The sequence below is a fragment of the Miniopterus schreibersii genome, assembly GCF_964146895.1.
Source record: "Miniopterus schreibersii genome assembly, chromosome: 4".
Taxonomy (NCBI): Eukaryota; Metazoa; Chordata; class Mammalia; order Chiroptera; family Miniopteridae; genus Miniopterus; species Miniopterus schreibersii.
In genome coordinates, this window is record NC_138105.1 from 59,678,382 (window position 1) to 59,700,327 (window position 21,946).

Here is a 21,946-nt window from a genome sequence, read left to right on the forward strand (position 1 = left end):
TTTGCCAGTCCTCTCATTATTACTTTCTTCAATAGCTGGCAACTAGAGGGAGACTGGACACCTGGAAAGTGTTGGATTACTGTTCATACCAGTCTTGCCTCATCAACAGCTCTAGCCTTTACGAAGATGGTAACTTTCAGTCTGCATATTATTACTGTATATAAACCAAGGGTGGGCAGAAGTAGGTTTATAGCCGTGAGTATGTGAAGCACAATTTATTCTTTTATTATTGACTAATTACTGTATTATTTTCCATACAAATGACTGTAAACCTACTTTTGCACACCACTGTATATAATGTTCTAATTATAATTTCGTATATTTACATATATTTTAGTAACTATCAGTACCAAAATACTGTCGGGCTCAGAGAAACCAGCACAGCTAGCAAGCATGTTGCCCTCAGGGTTCAGAGTGCCAGATCTTTGAGTCCTGCACCTGAGGTTTCGGTACCAGATTGGCTAACCTTCTCCTCAGAGGTTCTAGTATTAGATCCATGGGACTTATTCCAAAGGCATAGGTTCTAATAATCCCATCTCTTCCCTTTGATCCCCAGTCCTAGGAGCAATCGTTACATCTCCTTGTTAGTAACTCATGGTTATCTCTGTGGTGTGGTTCCTTTTTATGACACATCTCAACCGACAGAGTATTATCCTAGTATAATGGAGAACACAGAGGGGAGTCTGACATGAAAGCTTTTAACACTTTTTACACCAGATTTTTGTTGTCTGTCTCTCAGTAGGGTGACTTAAGCTATCTACCCTCTGAATGGGGAGGGGAAATGCACACCATTTTCCCTTGAGTGTCTGGGGTTTAGGGAAGATAGGATTGACCAGGTGGCCACAAAATTGCTGTTTGACTATCTGTCTTAGTTCCCTCTTCCACTAGTCCTGGAATTTTCCTAGCTTCGTATTATACTGTAACAGCTGGATTTCACATGGGCACCTGGTCCTGGCTCTGGTGTTCCAAGCTATGGAGGCCAGGCTAGGTTCCAGCCCTGGATCTTCTCAGGGAAATAACCCTCCCGTAGCCAAGAGATCTCTCTACACTCTTCTGGCACCCCTGGAAGCTGAGTCAGCCCTTCTCCTAACCTCGCCCTTCCTATCAGTCTCCTAGTGTTTTCTGCCCTTCCTTGATATACGTCTGCTCCTCAGCTGGGCCTCAGTTGGCAATCCCAGGTGAATGTTCCCCAGTTTCGATGTACATCCAGTCTGGCCCGGGGAGGACGTGAAAGCAAGCTCTGCCTATTTGGCTGCCACCTTCTCCCGCTCTGTACTTTTTCTTATAAAATGGATATTTAAAAAAACCCTACCATACTCTGAAGGACATATGAATCTCCACAACCATGTTTTCTCTGGTAAAGAAATGAATAAATAAAATAAAAACCAGAAAATCCAAATTATATTCTACGAATTTATTTTATGGACATCCAAGAGCTGAGAAAGCAATGTGGAGATGAACTAAAATTTCAGGGAGGGAAAAAATTCTGAAAAGCTCTCAGTCTTGCCCCTCATTTTTCTTCTGAGACATTGGCAATAATGGATGTGAATTGAGCCTTAGCCCAGTTAGAGGACTTCCTCTGAGAGAAAGAGAACTCCCCTGTGTTCTTTGTTACTGCTTAGGTTTAGATTGACTCACAAATTAGACATCAAAGGGCCTCTAATTTGCAGCCATTGCCCCCAAGTCACAATTACTTAATTTAAGAGCTTTGTGGGAGGCTGGAGACCTACTCTGAAATTTCTTAAACACGTGGTTTCCTAAATTCATGGCATATTTTAAATACAAGACATAGTAAAGGAAGGCTTATCTCAAGCATCTATACTGTCTATGTTTTTTAAATTGATTTTTAGAGAGAGAGGAATGTGAGGGAGAGACATAGAAACATCAATGAGATGGAAACATCAGTCCGCTGCCTCCTGCATGGCCCCTACTGGGGATCGAGCCTGCAAGTTGGGCATGGGCCCTGATCAGGAATCCAACCAGCAACCTCATGGTACATGGGACTCAATGAAGTAACTGAGCCACACCGGCCCAAACACTTATCGGATTTTGTCACATCAAAATCCGATAGCAAACCTTTGGAGAGCAGGATTGTCAACCTCTAGGTGATAGAGATAAATCCCCCATAATCTTTCAGAGCTGAGAAAATAAGAGTCACATAAACTCACAATTAAGTCTAGCAGTCTCATGCCTGAGCAACACGAGAAAAGGAGAATTCACCCAAGATTTACTAAAACTCACTCACCTCATACCTAGCACTACGCATGACTTAAGGTAGCCAGCTTCTCATACAATCTTTCCAACAGAAGAAAGAGAGAAAACTCTCTAAAGAAGCCACCTGGAGCTGCTTTGGTGGTTTATATGCAATTTCCTGCATACATGTAACTGGAACTATACATGCTAATACCCAAAATGCATGGCTTATTACTGAAAGAAAAAGAAAGGCAAAAGAAAGAGAAACTATGAGTAATATGAAGGTGATCCTGATAGTGGAGGAAGAGTACACTTAAAAAGTAACTATGATGCCCGGCCAGGCATGGCCCAGCGGTTGAGCATCAACCTAGGATCCAAGCAATCAGGGTTCGATTCCCGGTCGGGGCACATGCCCGGGTTGCGTGCGGGCTGCAGCCGATCAATTACTCTCTCATCATTGATGTTTCTGTCTCTCTCTCTCCCTCTCCTTTCCTCTCTCTGAAATCAATAAAGATATATTTTTTTTAAAAAAGTAACTCTGAGATTAAAGCTGGCTGCAGACTGAGCGGAAGCTACACTAACACTCTCCCAAGCCCTCTCATGCCCCGCACTTCCTACCAGTCTCTATGTGGTCTCCACTTTTCCTCCTTGGTTATGAGGGTGCCTCCAGCTCATCTTCAGTTGCAGCTGATTATTCAGGATGGTTTTTCTAAATTTTTGTTGTAATTCCAGTTTGGCCCCGGGAGAGTGTCAGTGTAGCTTCCACTCAGTCCACCGCCATCTTTAATCTCTATTCCTTTTTTCAATGTCCTGTAGTTTTCTGAGTAGAAATATTTTAGCTCCTTGATTAAGTTTATTCCACGGTATCTTATTTTTTTGTTGCATTGGTAAATGGGATTGTGTTTTTAGTTTCTCTTCCTGAGACTTCATTTTGGGTGTATAAAAATGCCATTGATTTCTGGGTGTTACTTTTGTATCCTGCTACTTTGCCAAATTCACTTATTAAATCTAGTACTTTTTGGTGGAGTCCTTAGGGTTTCCGATGTGCGATATCATGTCATCTGCTAATAATGACAATTTCACTTCCTCCTTTCCTATTTGGATGCCTTTCATGTTTTCTTCTTGTCTGATCACTGTGGCTAAGACTTCCAGTGCTTTGTTGCATAAGAGTGGTGAAAGCAGACAGACATCCCTGTCTTGTTCCTGTTTTTCAGGGAAATGCTTTTCGTTTTTGCCTATTGTGTATGATGTTGGCTGTAGGTTTGTCATATACGCCCTTATTGTGTTGAGGTATGATCCCTCTATTCTCACCTTGCTGAGAGTTGTTATCAATAATGGGTGCTGAATATTGTCGAATGCTTTTTCTCTGTCTATTGATATGATCATATGATTTTTATCTTTCATTTTATTTATGTGATGTATCACATTTATTGATTTGTGGATACTCTACCAGCCTTGCATCCCTGGAATAAATCCCACTAGGTCATGGTGGATAATCTTTTTAAAACATTCCTGGAACCAATTTGCTAATATTTTGTTGAGGATTTTGGCATCTATGTTCATCAGGGATATTGGAAGTCTTCCTTCCTCCTGGATTTTATGGAATAGTTTGAGGAGGATGGTTGTTGGTTCTTCTCTGAATGTTTGGTAAAACTCCCCTGTGAAGCCATCTGGTCCAGGACTTTTGTTTGCTGGGAATTTTTTGATTACTGCTTCAATTTCATTAATTGTTATTGGTCTATTCAGAGTTTCTGATTCTTCCTGAGTCACTTTTGCAAAATTGTATGTTTCTACGAATCTGGCCATTTGGCCCACGTTGTACAATTTGTTGGCATAATTGTTTGTAATATTCTCTTATGATCCTTTGAATTTCTGTGGTGTCAGTTGTTACTTCACCTCTTTCCTTTCTGATTTCATTTATTCGGGTGCTCTCTCTTTGTTTCTTGATGAGTCTGGCTAAAGGTTCATTAATCTTCTTTATCTTATCCAAGAACAAACTGTTGGATTCATTGGTCTTTTATATTGCTTTTTTAGTCCCTATGTCATTTATTTCTGCTCTGATCTTTATGATCTCCTTCTTCTATTTACTCTGGGCTTTTCTTGTTGTTCTCTTTCTCAATTAGTTGTCAGGTTAGATAGTATATTAGAGATTTTTCTTGTTTCTTGAGATAGGCCTGGAGTGCTATGAACTCCCTTCTCAGGACTGCTTTTGTCTGTCCCATAGATTTTGGACTGTTGTATGTTCATTTTCATTTGTTTCCAGGAATTTTTAAATTTATTCCTTGGTCTCATTAGTAACCGATTCATTGTTTAAAAACATGCTCTTAAACCTCATGTCTTTAAATGTTTTTGAGTGTGTTTATTCAGTTGATGTCTAGGTTTATACCATTGTGATCCAAGAAGATGCTTGATATGATTTCAATCTTCTTGAACTTCTAGAGACTTATTTTGTGCCCTAATATGTTGTCTCTCTTTGAGAATGTCCCATGTGCACTGGAGAAGAATGCATATTCTGCAGTTTTGGGGTGAAATGCTCAGTAAATGTCAATTAAATCTGTGTGATCTAGTGTGTCACTTAGGGTCATTATTTCCTTGTTGATTTTTTGTCTGGAAGATCTACCCAGTGATGTCAGTGGGGTGTTTCCCATTTGGATGTAGCCCCTTACAATGACTGTATGGGTGTCTATCTCTCCCAGTGATCCCACTTCTAGAAATTATCCTAAGAATCCTGAAACACCAATCGGAGAGAATATATGCACCCCTATGTCCATAGCAGCACAATTTACAATTTACAATAGCTAAGATTTGGAAGCAGCCCAAGTGCCCATCAGTAGATGAGTGGATAAAAAAGCTGTGGGACATTTACACCATGGAATAATATGCAGCTGTAAAGAAGAAAGATCCCATACCCTTTGGGACAGCATGGATGGGCCTGGAGAATATTATGCTAAGAGAAATAAGCGAGGCATGAAAGACAAATATCACATGATCTCATTTATATGTGGAATCTAAACAACATAATAAACTGATGAACAAAATAGATTCAGTGACATTGAAGCATGGAACAGACTGATGAATCTCAGAGGGAAGGCAGGAGTGAGTGGGTGGATGGGGAGAGATAAACCAAAGAATTTATATGCATATATGCGTACCCCATGGACAGAAACAATAGTGTGGTGAAGGCCTGGGGCAGGGTGAGGTGGAATAGAAGGGGTCAATGGGGGAAAGGGGACATCTCTAATACTTACAACAATAAAGATAAATTTTTTAAAAATCCATAATTTAAGAAAAACTGAGGGTTTTTTTGTTTTGTTTTAAATATATCTTTCTTGATTTCAGATAGAGGAAGGGAGAGGGAGAGAGAAAGAAACATCAATGATAAGAGAGTCATTGCTTGGCTGCCTCCTGCAGGCCCCTGACTGGGGATCGAGCTGCTACCCGGGCATGTTCCCCGACTGGGAATGGAAACTCCATCTCCTGAATCCTAGGTCCATGCCTAACTGCTGAGCCACGCCTGGCCAGGCAAAAGTTTTTTTATATATTTAAGTGCTTCTATATTGGTTGCATATATGTTTACCAGGGTTAAATCCTCTTTTGGACAGATCTCTTAATATTGCATCGTGCACCTGTCATTTTTATTTTACCTACTGGAGAAAGTGGATTTGATTAGTTTCCTTTAGATCTCTCATAGAAGGCTTCACTTTTCTGCATTTATTCAGCTGGGCCAAAGATTCTAACTTTAAGTTATCTTGTTACTTTAATGATGGAAGACTGTGGGTATTTCGCTAAATAAATAAAAATGAGCATTTTGGATGTAAGATATTGAATGCAATCTTACAAATTCCTAATCTATATTGTTGCCCCAACCACTCTGTCCATATTTGATCGCCATACCATGTAATTATCTTGACCTGCATGTTGATTTACGTTTCTCAGGTCGATATCCCTGTGTCTGCTCATTACGTGTTTTTACTAATACTTTATTCCAAGAAGAAAACAGCAGCAGATGGGAATGCCAGCCAGGCATTGTGCTAGTATCAGATTTCATTGTAACAAATATGTGACAATACATTTGTATTATTGAGATTCCTTTTTGCTTCTATTTCTCATAGAAGATATGTAGATGTATTTTTATTTTTATTGAAATAAATACATTTTAAGGTTGAACTTGGCAGCTGGTTACCTTGCAATCTTGTAAGCGTGAGGACTTTGAGGCCTTCACCACTAAAAGTCAATATATTACCTTCCCACGTGCTTTCCTGAAAGTACTTTAGTTTGCCTTCAGTACACTCCCATCTCCAAGTGTTACTCTCCCAACTACTTTGATGCTTTCACTTTATATGGTGAGAGTTTTTTTAGGTACTGTTCTTCTTAAGAGTATAATTAAATATAAACTTTTTAGTTAATCCATCACCAACCCAGTGTACTCCCACTCCAATACTACTGTTGTTTGTTGAATATAGAACTTGGTATAATTAATGTAGATACAGAAACATTTAGAGAAAATTGATGCTTTGTCCCTTCCAATACAACAGGCTATTAGTTATATTATCTCCTTTCTGCATCTCTCTAATCATTTAAACCATAGATAGATGCAGAAAGGAGATAACTAACAACGAAACAATACTGTATGTGGATAGTTTTATACCTTTCCTAAGTAAAGTGACTAAGTAAGACTTCATTTGATAGTGACAGGAATACCCGCATATTGATATTTATGCCAATGTCATATGTATAAATTAATACCCCTTCATCAAAGTATATGTTCACTTGTGTTTTATATTTTTATTGTGGAAAGTTTCGTATATATTCATATATTGAGAGAATGGTATAATGAATCCATATGTGTCCTTCATCTAAGTTCAGTAAGTATCAACCGATAGCCCATCACCATTATTTTCTACACCTACGCTCTCACTCTGACTCACTAATATTGATGAGCAAACGAGCAAACACTTGCACTACACTGAGTCTTGTCTTGAGCACAACACAAGCTCATTTTAACCCTCTCTTCCTCCTCTATCTTGGCCAGCTTATAACCCCCATTTATGTCTGTGCTCCTTGTTTACTCTTTTTTTTTATAGTGCTGCCTCTCTGATGGTGTGACTGCCAGGGGTCAAAATAAAGGTCAGCACTGCATACAGCCAGTGCAGAGAAAGGAGACACGACAGTGATGCTCCTGGCCCTGCCCTCCTTTCCTCTCACCAGTGGCTGTCTATGGTGGCCCCATAACGGCTCTGGGTGAGGCCTTGGTGCATATGAAGGTCACTCTTTTGCTGCTCTCTCAGGGGGTGTTTTTGTTTCTTTTTGGATTGTCCCAGGTTGGGAACCCTCAATACCAGGTCCCCAAGAGGTGGTGGTTCCCATGAGGCATGCCAGCAGCATGCAGCCCCCAGGCTGGCTCACTCACAGCCTGCACTTTGGGGACGAGAGACACATTGTCCACATGAAAGTCAACAAGCTTTTCTTGTCCAAACACCTCCCAGTGTTCACCACAGCCGAGGGTGTTCTCCTTGGGGACCAGCATTTTGTCCAGAATGACTGCTCCTATCATGGTTATGTGGAGGGGGACCCAGAATCCCTGTTTGCTCTCAGTACCTGTTTGGGGTGTTTTCAAGGAACATTGCAGACAAAGGACATTGTTTACGAAATAGAGCCCAAAAGAGTTTCTACCACATTTGAACATCTCTTAAAGAAGATGAACAGCGAAGACACACAGTTCCTACCCATGAGAGGAGGACTGACAGATGAAGAAATAGCACAACAATTGAAATTTCGAGATAGCGTTAATTTCATTTTGATGCAGAGTATGTATGAAGGCTGGTGGACCCACAAGAGGGTTCTTGAACTAGCAGTGGTGGTGACCCAAATCATTATCTTCATCATGAAAGTAACATCTCAAGTGTGCAGTATGTTATATGCCTTGCTGTCAATGAAATGGATAACTTTTTAATTCACTGGCTGTTTATGTGGTTTTAATTGGAATTGAGGTCTGGACTGGAAAGAAAATCCATTCATTGGATACCATAGGTGCTCTCCTGAGTGCATTTTGCAAATAAAAGACCTCTGACTTTAATGAATGCTTATGCCATGATCTTGCCCTTACTTTTGTAAAGCGTGACTATGGTGTTACAGTTGGCTTAGCCTATGTTGGAGGAGTATGTGACTTCTGTCATAATTGTGCAGTTGATAGGTTCATGAATGGTAATTTGAATGATTTTGCATATATTATGTCCCATGAGATTGGTCATAATTTGGGTATGGTGCATGATGAGAAAAATTATGTATGTGGATATAAATCCTGCATAATGTATCTATCCATCAAGTCATTGGGGAGAAAAAGGGACATCTGTAATATTTTAAACAAAAAATAATAATAATAATCATGATATTAAATATAAAAAATTTTAAAAATCAAGTGAAACTGGACTCAGCAGGTGCAGTTATGAAACCTTCATGAACACCATTGCAAGACGAAACTGTATGTACGTTTTATCAAATACAGGAAACATCTTCACATTTACACAGTATGGGAACAGTGTAGTTGAAGAAGGAGAAGAGTGTGACTGTGGCACTTTAAGTTTGTGTATGAATGATCCATGCTGTGCGTCCAACTGCACACTCAGACATGGGGCTGTTTGTGCTTTTGGGCTTTGTTGCAAAGACCGCCGATTGTGCCTACAGGCAAAGTAGGTAGACCAGAGGAAAATGAATGTGCTCTCCAGGAGTGGTGCAATGGGAAATCCTACCATTGTCCAGAAGGAGTGTGTGTGCAGAATGGGATCCCATGTCAGGGCGGTGGCCACTGCTATGAAAAAATATGCAATAACTGTGAAGAACAGTGTAGGAAAATTTTGGCAAAGATGCCAAGAGTGTAAATCAGAGTTGCTACATGCAAATGAACACACAATGTGGTATCAAGAACGCTACATATATAAAATGTAACATCTCAGGTATCTTGTGTGGGAGGATTCATGGTGAAACATGACAGAAATTCCCCATCTGAGAGGTCATTCTACGGTTCATTGGACTCGCTTCAATGGTGTCACCTGCTAGGGTACCAACTATCACTTGGGGATGACCATACCTGACATTGGTGATGTGAAAGATGGTACAGAGTGTGATACAGAACATGTCTGTGTTGAAAGAAGTGTGTCTGTATTTCACTCCTGCTAACTAGTTGTTCACCTGAGACCTGCAATATGAATGGGGTCTGCAACAACAGAGAACACTGCCATTGCAACCAGAAGTGGCACCCTCGCTTCTGCCTGGAAGAAGGCAGTGGAGGTGGTATTGATAGTGGCCCACCCCTGGGAGAAACGTGAAAGGAAAAAACAAGGAAGGTTTCCCTACTACTACTTTGCTTGATTCTTTTTTTTATTGCATTATGCCTGTTAATTTTGTGTTGTACAGCATGGAAAAGAGCAGATAAGAGTGCAGAGCAGAGTGTGCCTCCCTCACATGGGGGAGAGGAGGAAGATGTGTAGACTCTATCTTTGGAAGAACAAGATGTTCCAATTTCATATAAGGAAGAGCAGTGAAATGTTGTTCTGCATTTAAAAAGAAAAACAACAATGTACAATTTCAAAAAGGAAACCTAAACTTATCCAATTTCCCATATTCTAAGTTTTAGTCTCCTGGCTATAAAACTGTTACAGAATGTGTCACAGACCATTGACATAATCTGAGACTTTTTGTTCTTTGGGATCATAAAACATTGGCCATTAAACAATTAGCAAAATATCCTAATTCTTAGACTATTTCTACTTTACATTACTTTTTATTTCTGCTTTTCGTTTTTTCCCCCCTTTTTTCTGGGTGCCCCTTACCAATTTTCACCATTCTGTACTTCAGTTTTCATACCTGGTAAAATGTTGTTAAATATCTAGTTGAGGAGCTTGTGTGAAGAGTAAAAGAACTAATACAGTAAAATACTTCTCCAGAGTAACTTCGCAATAAATACTAACCCCTATTATTATTAGGAAACTCACTCTGATTTTCCTGTTCCTGCTCCTTTTGTGCATTTTAGTCTTGTTGATGTTGGTGCTCCAAGATCCCAATGCAATCGCCCTACTCTGTCACTCGCTTCTTTCATATTGACTTGCCTCAGCCTTCCTGATGCCCTGGCCAGGCTCCATTAACTCCCTCACCCTATACCAATGGAAATGCAAGTAAAATTGTAGAAAAAGAACATCCTGGTGACAGTTATTTTGATTTCAACTTAGATGTATTGAAAGTACTATGTCCTCAGATCAGACAGGCTTACCTTCAGTTGCTGAGCGCTCCAGAACCAGGGCCAAATGCACCATCCTCACATTCTCTGTACCTCAGGCCCCAGTGGAATTCAGGCCTAATCATATGATCCCACATTCACACATCCTCATTCTCCTCTGCACTACCCTTAACCTTTCATCCTTGCTTCCCCAGCTCTTCCACTGCACCCTCTGTGATTCAGGATGTTTCCTCAAGTTCCCCAACCCCACATACATTCCCAAAATGCATCCTCTAAAAGTCCCTTGCACCTTCTTGCTCTAGCTGAAACTGAATTGATCCAACACCATTTCACCTACAGCATCCCAGGTGTAGAGGTTTCTCCCCCAACAACCCAAAGAGCTCGAGACCTAGGATTGGGTTAGGAGACCCCCTTGTATCTCGTAGATGCTTCCAGACTGCCTTCCCTACTTTCTCCTTCAACACCCATTCCTCTATGTGTCTTCAGATTTTACCATCTCTTAACCATTCTTTTCACTTTTCATTGACATACCTCTTAGTCACTCCCTCCTTGATTTATAATTTCAATATTTTTTCTGCTGTCTCCCTATCCACCACACTGCCAGTATTAATTCTCAGTGACATTAAAGTACATGTAGATAATCTCTTGGTTCTTGGCCTCATTAGTGTTACATTTTATCCTACCCTCATCTAAGATGCCTACCCCTATGGCCATCATCAATGACTACACTCCACTAAAATCTTGGTTTAAAAGTCAATAATGTCCTATCCTTCCAACTCACTCTAGTATTTCCACTGCAATAATTTTAGGTTCTCTGTGAAGTCTTCTGTCTATGGACCCTTCCATATTTTTACTTTCCATCACCCTCTTTATTTTTCTCTTCTCCTTCTTTACCCAGTCTACACTCAAAGTAAATACATTAACACTCTAATATTCCCCCAATCCTGTGGTCATAAGCAATGGGTGTCAAATTCAAATATTATTTAGGTGCCCGTGATTCAGCAGTGAAGAAGTGACAGAGCGGGAAAGATAGAGGGGTGAGGAGATCTCATGAACTTATGATTCAAGGAACTTACATAGGTATCTGTGCTACGTATGTGTGTGATGAGCAAGGGGAAGCAATACAAATAAAAGAATGTGGAGAGGCATAAAGTCATCTGCAGATGACAGAATACAATAATAAGAATGAGAGACTTCTTTGAACAGGTGACATTAGCTATCAAATGTGAATAATGAGCAAAAGAAGGAAAAATGCAAAGTCCTTGGAATGGCATATTAGAGGGACAGGAAGAAGTTTAGTGGGGTTAACTAACTAGTGGAAGGGTTAGTGGAGACAGGATTGGAGAACTGGACAAGGCTAAGTCCCTGCACTGCAATACAAAGTTGTGGGGTTTTGCTTTGTTTTGTAGGTTTTTGTTTCTTATTTATTTATTTATTTATTTATTTGTATAATTAGAGCCTATTGGAGAGTTAGTAGTGGTGGAGAGATATGATCTGAATTATTCTTATGATTACCCAAATTACTAAGCTATTCTAAAGAGTAGCCTGAGGCTATTATGGCAAATGGACTGCAGGAGACAGGAAGACCTCATGGGTTCCTGTAGCCATAGTTCACACTAGAGATGGCAGATGTTTGAAATAGAACCATAACATTGGAGATGGTGAAATGAAGTCGGATTGAGAATGTATCTTGAAGTCAACTCTGTGGAACATGGGACTCGCTGATGAATTAGGTGTAAAGGATAATGGAAAGAAAGAAATCCAGACTTCTGTCCTGAGCAGCTAGATTGTTAATGCCCTGTGGGTAGATGCAGTCAAGGAAGATTTGGGCATTTGGCAGAATCCAATGAAGGAGAATAAATTGATTCAGGATAGAAGGGGGTGATTCCAAAAAGAAAGTCCTTGATAAGACATCATGGGGATAGAAACCAGAGCTCAAACGAAGTCGATTGCCTCAAGTACACCTCTTTCATTCAAAAAGTTTCCAGTAGAAATGGTGAAAAGATGACACAACTCTCATCTACTTTAATCTAATTTCTCTTCCAGTTCCATGGGGAAGTTCTCAGCTGAGAGTATCGGATACATTGAGAGGGAGGGGGAGATCTGGAGAGAAGAATGTGTGAAATAATCATCTGAGAGTGGAAAATGAATTAATCAGGAAAGTGGGGCAATGTCTAGTGATGTTGAGTGCCTGTTTCAGATCTGTCATCAGAAATTTGAAATTAGTTCAGTCACCGCTGTTCTGTGTTTTGTTTTGTTTTTCCTTTGGCATAATTCAATTGACTATGTACCTGTATGAAACACATATTTGGGTTTAAATGAGGTAAACGTTCCATTATTTTAAACTATATTAGTGTTTAATTGTTCATGGAATATGTCTCTTTGTGTTTCCTGAGCGAAGGTCCAGCTAATGGATAATGTGTATCTGTCTGCTTTTAATTTGCTGTTTCAATTTTAACCATCCTTGCCATTTGTACTCTGCTTTGTTACACAGGGAATGCAAACATACAAATTAAATTACTCCTTTGCCAGTCCTCTCATTACTAGTTTCTTCAATAACTGGCAACTTGAGGGGGACTGGAAACCTGGGAAGTGTTTAGATTACTATTCAAATCAGTCTTGCCTCATTAACAGCTCTAGCCTTTACAAAGATAGTAACTTTTTTTATTATTACTTATTTCAGAGAGAGGAAGGGAGAGGGAGAGAGAGATAGAAACATCAATGATAAGAGAAATGCATTGATCGGCTGCCTCCGGTTCACCCCTGGGTGGGGATCGAGCCCACAAAAGGGCCCTGTGCCCTGATCGAGAATCGAACCACAAATTTTTGGATCCTAGGTCTATGCTCAAGCACTGAGCCATGCCCGCTGGGCAAATATAATCACTTTCAGACTGCACAGTATGACTATATATAATACAGGGGAGGGCAAAAGTGGGTTTAAAGTTATGAGGATGAAAAACACGGTTTATTCTTTTATTATTTATTATTGTTTTCTTTCCCATACACATGATGGTAAACCTATTTTTGCCCCACCTCGGTATATGATTATCATTAAAATTTTATACATGTTACATATTTTTTAGTAACTATCAGAACCAAGAGTACTATCAGGCTGAGTGATACTGGCACAGCTACCAAGCATATTACCCTCAGGTTTAGACTCTTCAAAGAGATCTTTCAGTCCTCCACCAACTCCCTGAGGTTTCAGTACCAGGTTGGCCAACCTTCTCAGGAATTCTAGTCTTAGATCCATGGGACTTATTCCAAAGGCATACGTTCCAATAATCCCATCTCTTCCCTTTGATCCCCAGTCCTAGGAGCAATAGTTACATCTACTTGTTAGTGACTCATGGCTATCTCTGAGGTGTTGTTGCATTTTATGACAGATCTCAACTGATAGATCATTATCTTACTACAATAGAGAACACAGAAGGGAGTCTGACATTAGAAGCTTTTAACTTTTTTCACACCACTGCTTGTAACACCTTGTGGACATGACTTACTCTTAGACAGAATTTCCTTAAAATCTGGAAAGACAGAAAATAGCACTTGCCACTCGATTCATTTTTACGTTTTAATTTAATTTAATTTAATTTTTGTTTAAAATATTACAGGCCCTTTTTCTCCCCAATGACCCATTCCACGCCATCTCATCCCTCTTGCCAGGCCCTCTCTCCAAAATTGTCCATGTCCTTGGGTTGTTCATATATGCATATAAATTCTTTGGTTACTCTCTCCCTCTCCAACCACCCGCCCTCCTCCATCCCTCTGACATTCGTCAGTCTCACCTATGCTTCCATGTGATTAAATCTATTCTGTTCATCAGTTTATTAAGTTCTTTAGATTCCACGTATAAGTGAGATCATGTGATATTTGTCTTTCGCTGCCTGGCTTGTTTCACTTAGCATAATATTCTCCAGGTCCATCCATACTGTCCCAAAGGGTACGAGATTCTTCTTTACAGCTGCGTAGTATTCCATGGTGTAAATGTCCTACAGCTTTTTTATCCACTCATCTGCTGATGGGCACTTGGGTTTTTTCCAGATCTTAGCTATTGTAAACTGTGCTGCTATGAACATCGGGGTACATATATCCTTCCTGATTCATGTTTCAGGATTCTTAGAATACATTCCTAGGAGTGGGTCAAATGGCAGCTCCATTTCTAATTTTTTGAGGAACCTCCAAACTGTATTCCATAGTGGTTGCACCAGTTTGCATTCCCACCAGCAGTGTACTAGGGTTCCCCTTTCTGCACACCCTCGCCAGCACATGTCGTTTGTTGATTTGTTGATGGCAGCCATTCTGACAGGTGTGAAGTGATACCTCATTGTGGTTTTAATTTGCATCTCTCTGATGATTAGCGACGTTGAGCATTTTCTCATGTGTCTCTTGGCCATCCGTATGTCCTCTTTGGAGAAGTGTCTATTTAAGTCCTTTGCCCATTTCTTAATTGGGTTGTTCGTCTTCCTCTTGCTGAGTACTATGAGCTCTTTGTACACTTTGGAAATTAGCCCCTTATCAGATACATCTTTGGCAAATATGTTTTCCCAGACCGTGGGATTCCTTTGAATTTTGAGGCTGTTTTCTTTTGCTGTGCAGAAGTTTTTGGTTTGATGTAGTCCCATATGTTTATTTTTTTCTTTTGTTTCTCTTGCTCTAGGAGATGGATCAGTGAAAAGCCCACTACATGGGATGTCTGTGACTTTACTGCCTATGTTTTCTTCCAGGATTTTTATGGTTTCACGACTTACATTTAAGTCTTTTATCCATTTTGAGTTTATTTTAGTGTACAGTGAAAGTTGGTGGTCTAGTTTCATTCTTTTGCCTGTATCTGTCCAATTTTCCCAGCACCACTTATTGAAGAGACTGTCTTTACTCCATTGGATACTCTTGCCTCCTTTGTCAAATAGTAACTGACCATAATGGTGTGGGTCTATTTCTGGGGTCTCTGTTCTGTTCCATTGATCTATATGCCTGTTGTTGTACCAATACCAGGCTGTTTTGATTACAGTGGCTTTGTAATACAGTTTGAAGTCTGGTAAAGTGATCCCTCCCACTCTGTTCTTTTTTCTCAAGATGGCTGCAGCTATTCGAGGTCTTTTTTGGTTCCATATAAATTTTCAAAATGTTTGTTCTAGGTCTGTGAAATATGCTGTTGGTATTTTCATAGGAATTGCATTGAATTTATAAGTTGCTTTGGGTAGTACGGACATTTTAATGATATTAATTCTCCCAATCCATGAGCATGGTATATTCTTCCACTTGTTTAAATCTTCCTCTGTTTCTTTTTTCAGTGTCAAGTAGTTTTCCAAGTACAGGTCTTTTACATCCTTGGTTAATGTTATTCCTAGGTATCTTATTTTTGTAGTTGCAATGGTAAATGGTACTGTTTTCTTAGTTTCTCTCTCTGAAAGTTCATTGTTGGTGGTTGAGAATGCCATTGATTTCCAGACGTTGATTTTGTATCCAGCTACCTTTCCAAATTCGTTTATCAAATCTAGTAGTACTTTGATGGAGTCTTTAGGGTTTTCTATGTACAATATCAGGTCATCTTCAAATAATGACAGTTTTACTTCCTCCTTTCCAATTTGGATACCTTTTATGTTTTCTTCCTGTCTGATGGCTATGGCGAGGACTTCCAGTACTCTGTTGAATAAGAGTGGTGAAAGTGGACATCCGTGTCTTGTTTGTGTTTTTAATGGAAATGGCTTTAGTTTTTGCCCATTGAGTATGCTGTTGGCTGTAGGTCTGTCATATATGGCCTTTATTATGTTGAGGTATCATTCCTCTATTCCCACTTTGCTGAGAGTTTTTATCAGAAATGGGTGCTGGATTTTGTCGAATGCTTTTTCTGCGTCTATTGATATGATCATATGATTTTTGTCCTTCATTTTCTTTATGTGATGTATCACATTTATTGATTTGTGGATGTTGTACCAGCCTTGCATTCCCGGAATAAATTCCACTTGGTCATGATGTATGATCTTTTTAATGTATTGCTGGATCCGGTTTGCTAGTATTTTAGTGAGTATTTTAGTATCTATGTTCATCAGGGAATTTGGTTTGTAATTTTCTTTCTTTGTAGTATCTTTATCTGGTTTTGGGATTAGGATGATGCTGGCCTCATAAAAAGAGTTTGGGAGTTTTCTCTCCTCTTGAATTTTCTGGAATAGTTTGAATAGAATGGGTGTTAATTCTTCTTTGCATGTTTGGTAAAACTCACCTGTATTCCATTTGGTCCAGGACTTTTGTTTGCTGGGAGTTTTTTGATTACTGCTTCAATTTCATTAGTTGTTATCGGCCTATTCAGGTTTTCTGCCTCTTCTTGACTCAGCTTTGGAAGGTTGTATGCTTCTAGGGATTTGTCCATTTCCCCCATGTTGTCCAGTTTGTTGGCATATGGTTGCTCATAATATTTTTTTACAATCCTTTGTATTTCTGTTGGGTCAGTTGTTATATCGCCTCTTTCATTTCTGATTTTATTTATTTGGGTCCTCTCTCTTTGTTTCTTAGTGAGTCTGGCTAAAGATGCATCAATCTTATTTACCTTTTCAAAAAACCAGCTCTTGGTTTCATTGATTTTTGTATTTTTTTTTTTTTTTTTTAGTTTCTATGTCAATTTCTGCTCTGATTTTTATTATTTCCTTCCTTCTACTTCCTTGGGGCTTTTCTTGCTGTTCTTGTTCTAGTTCTTTTAGTTGTTGTGTTAGATGGTTCATTAGATCTTTTTTTTGTTTCTTGAAATAGGCCTGTAATGCTATGAATTTTCCTCTCAGGACTGCTTTCGCCGTGTCCCATAGGTTTTGGGTTGTTGTCTGTTCATTTTCATTACTTTCCATGAAGTGTTTGATTTCTTCCTTGATCTCCTTGGTAACCCATTCATTGTTTAATAACATGCTATTTAGCCTCCATGTGTTTGAATATTTTTGAGTTTTTTTATAGTGGTTGATTTCTAGTTTCATGGCATTGTGATCTGAGAAGATGCTTGATATGATTTCAGTCTTCTTATATTTGTAGAGACTTGCCTTGTGCGCTATTTTTGAGAATGTTCCATGTGCACTAAAGAAGAATGTGTATTCTGCTGCTTTGGGATGAAATGTTTGGTAAATGTCAATTAAATCCATTAGATCTAGTGAGTCATTTAAAGTCTCTGTTTCCCTGTTGATTTTATGTCTTGATGATCTGTCCAATGCTGACAGTGGGGTGTTAAAGTCCCCCACCATGATTGTGTTGCTGTCAATCTTCCCCTTAAAGTCACCCAAGAAATTTTTTTATATATTTAGGTGCTCCTATATTGGGTGCATAAATGTTTATAAGGGTTATTTCCTCCTGTTGGATTGATCCCTTTAGTATTATGTAGTGACCATCTTTGTGTCTTGCTATGGTCTTTATTTTGAAATCTATTTTGTCAGAAATAGGAATTGCAACTCCAGCTTTCTTTTACTTTCCATTTGCATGGAATATTTTATTCCATCCCTTCACTTTTAGCTTGTGTGAATCTTTTTCTCTCATGTGGGTCTCTTGTAGACAGCATAATTTGGGTCCTGTTTTCTTATCCATTAAGCTACCCTCTGTCTTTTGATTGGACCATTTATTCCATTTACATTTAAGGTTACTATTGATATAAACTTATTTAATGCCATTTTTCCCCTTTATGCTGATGTACCTTTCTCTCACTATTCTTTCTTTTTCTTAGAGCAGTCCTTTTAGCCATTTCTTGCAATGCTGGTTTGGTGGTACCGAACTCCTTTAGCCTTTTTTTGTCAGGGAAGCTCTTTATTTCATTTTTAATTTTAAATGATAGCCTTGCTGGATAAGGCAATCTTGGTGCATGTTCTTGCTTTTCATTACTTTGAGAACTTCATGCCACTCCTTCTGCCCTGAAGAGTTTCTGTTGAGAAATCAGCTGTTAGCCTTATTGGGGTTCCCTTGTAGGTCACTGCTTGTTTCTCTCTTTCAGCCCTTAATATTTTCTCTTTGTCCTTGACATTTGCCCTTTTAATTATGATGTGTCTTGTAGTGGGTCTCTTTGGGTCCCTCTTGTTTAAAACCCGCTGTGCTTTCTGAACTTGTGTGGCTTTCTCCCTCTCCAGCCTAGGGAAGTTTTCCTCATTATTTCCTCCACCAAGTTCTCTATCCCTTGCTCTCTTTCCTTCCCCTGTGGCACTCCTATAATGTGAATGTTGTTTCCCTTTATGTTGTCCCAAAGCTCCCTTAGACTGTCCTCATGCTTTTTAAGTGTTTTTTCTTTTTGCTGCTCTGATTGATTTTTTCTACCTTGTCTTCTAAGTCACTTATTCTATCCTCTGCTTCATTGAGCCTGATTTTAATTCCTTCCGGTGTATTCTTGATATCAGATACAGCATTCTTTATTTCTGTCTGATTTTTGTTTATGTTATGGATCTCTTTTTTCATGTTTTCCCTAAAGTCCTCCATCTTATCCTCTATTGCCTTGTTTTTCTCTTTAAGTTTCTTAAACATCTTCACCATCAATACTCTGAATTCTGTTTCTGATAGCTTGCTTAACTCCATCTCTTCAAGGACTTTTCCTGGCAATGTTTCCTTTCCTTTAATTTGGGGGTTGTTTCTTTGTCTCCCTATTTTAGTAGGTCTCAGTGTTTGTATCTATATGTTAGATATATTTGCTGTCTCCCAGTCTTGTGGGAAGGGATTTTGTCTTGTGGTTCCAGTGGAGCCCAGAGGTGTGTTTTCCTTATACTTCTGAGCTCTTTGCTCTAGGCATGTCCCTTTTGTGGGTGTCCCTTTTGTAGTTTCTTTATGTTCTCCTGTTGTGGTTGGGTCTAGATTGTCATTGACCAGTCCTTGGGAGGGCTATCCTCTCAGGTTGGTTAACTGTGTCTCAGTCCCAACCTTGTGTAAGCTGTTGTACAGGTGCTGGCAAGGCAGGACAATATACAACTAAACTTCCAGGAAACAAGTGGTATCTTACAAAATATCTTGACAGTCACGATGAAAACAACCCAAGTGAAAATAGAACTGGGAGAGTGAAGGGAGAACACACCCAAAAAAAAGCTTTAAAAAAAAGAGAGAAAGAAAAGTAATGCTTAGAGAGAGATATCTAAATTATTGTTAAAAGTGATGAAAATTTAGAAAATAATAATAAACTAAAATGTAAAAAATAGAGAAACTACAGGGAGATAACAGAGGCAGAGAAAAGATTCTGAAAGAAGGGCCAGCAAAAAATTAAGGGAGAGAATAGCAATAGGATAATAGTTGAAAAGAAGAAAATAAAAATACAATAAAGAGAATAAGAGAAACTAACAACCAAACAAAAAGAAAAGAAGGCAAAATGGAGGGTAACAAAAGAATGAAAGAAAAGAATAAAAAGAGGAAAGGAAAAAAAAGTTAAAAAAACAAAAACAAAAAAGTTATGCCAATGGATCGAGAAGAGAGAGAGATAAAGCCTGGGCAGGGAGGGAGTCTGGTAAGAGATTTGGGAGAAACTATATAGGAAAGCAGTAAACTTTGTTATAATGATAAAGTCCCAGTCATTACACAGGAATATCAAGAAAGCCTTGATAGTAAACAGATAAAGATACTACAAAGAAAGAAAATTACAGACCAAAGTCCCTGATGAACATAGATACTAAAATACTCACTAAAATACTAGCAAACCGGATCCAGCAATACATTAAAAAGATCATACATCATGACCAAGTGGAATTTATTCCAGGAATGCAAGGCTGGTACAACATCCACAAATCAATAAATGTGATACATCACATAAAGAAAATGAAGGACAAAAATCATATGATCATATCAATAGATGCAGAAAAAGCATTCGACAAAATCCAGCACCCATTTCTGATAAAAACTCTCAGCAAAGTGGGAATAGAGGAATGATACCTCAACATAATAAAGGCCATATATGACAGACCTACAGCCAACAGCATACTCAATGGGCAAAAACTAAAACCATTTCCATTAAAAACACAAACAAGACACGGATGTCCACTTTCACCACTCTTATTCAACAGAGTACTGGAAGTCCTCGCCATAGCCATCAGACAGGAAGAAAACATAAAAGGTATCCAAATTGGAAAGGAGGAAGTAAAACTGTCATTATTTGAAGATGACCTGATATTGTACATAGAAAACCCTAAAGACTCCATCAAAGTACTACTAGATTTGATAAACGAATTTGGAAAGGTAGCTGGATACAAAATCAACGTCTGGAAATCAATGGCATTCTCAACCACCAACAATGAACTTTCAGAGAGAGAAACTAAGAAAACAGTACCATTTACCATTGCAACTACAAAAATAAGATACCTAGGAATAACATTAACCAAGGATGTAAAAGACCTGTACTTGGAAAACTACTTGACACTGAAAAAAGAAACAGAGGAAGATTTAAACAAGTGGAAGAATATACCATGCTCATGGATTGGGAGAATTAATATCATTAAAATGTCCGTACTACCCAAAGCAACTTATAAATTCAATGCAATTCCTATGAAAATACCAACAGCATATTTCACAGACCTAGAACAAACATTTTGAAAATTTATATGGAACCAAAAAAGACCTCGAATAGCTGCAGCCATCTTGAGAAAAAAGAACAGAGTGGGAGGGATCACTTTACCAGACTTCAAACTGTATTACAAAGCCACTGTAATCAAAACAGCCTGGTATTGGTACAACAACAGGCATATAGATCAATGGAACAGAACAGAGACCCCAGAAATAGACCCACACCATTATGGTCAGTTACTATTTGACAAAGGAGGCAAGAGTATCCAATGGAGTAAAGACAGTCTCTTCAATAAGTGGTGCTGGGAAAATTGGACAGATACAGGCAAAAGAATGAAACTAGACCACCAACTTTCACTGTACACTAAAATAAACTCAAAATGGATAAAAGACTTAAATGTAAGTCGTGAAACCATAAAAATCCTGGAAGAAAACATAGGCAGTAAAGTCACAGACATCCCACGTAGTGGGCTTTTCACTGATCCATCTCCTAGAGCAAGAGAAACAAAAGAAAAAAATAAACATATGGGACTACATCAAACCAAAAACTTCTGCACAGCAAAAGAAAACAGCCTCAAAATTCAAAGGAATCCCACGGTCTGGGAAAACATATTTGCCAAAGATGTATCTGATAAGGGGCTAATTTCCAAAGTGTACAAAGAGCTCATAGTACTCAGCAAGAGGAAGACGAACAACCCAATTAAGAAATGGGCAAAGGACTTAAATAGACACTTCTCCAAAGAGGATATACGGATGGCCAAGAGACACATGAGAAGATGCTCAACGTCGCTAATCATCAGAGAGATGCAAATTAAAACCACAATGAGGTATCACTTCACACCTGTCAGAATGGCTGCCATCAACAAATCAACAAACGACATGTGCTGGCGAGGGTGTGCAGAAAGGGGAACCCTAGTACACTGCTGGTGGGAATGCAAACTGGTGCAACCACTATGGAAAACAGTTTGGAGGTTCCTCAAAAAATTAGAAATGGAGCTGCCATTTGACCCACTCCTAGGAATGTAT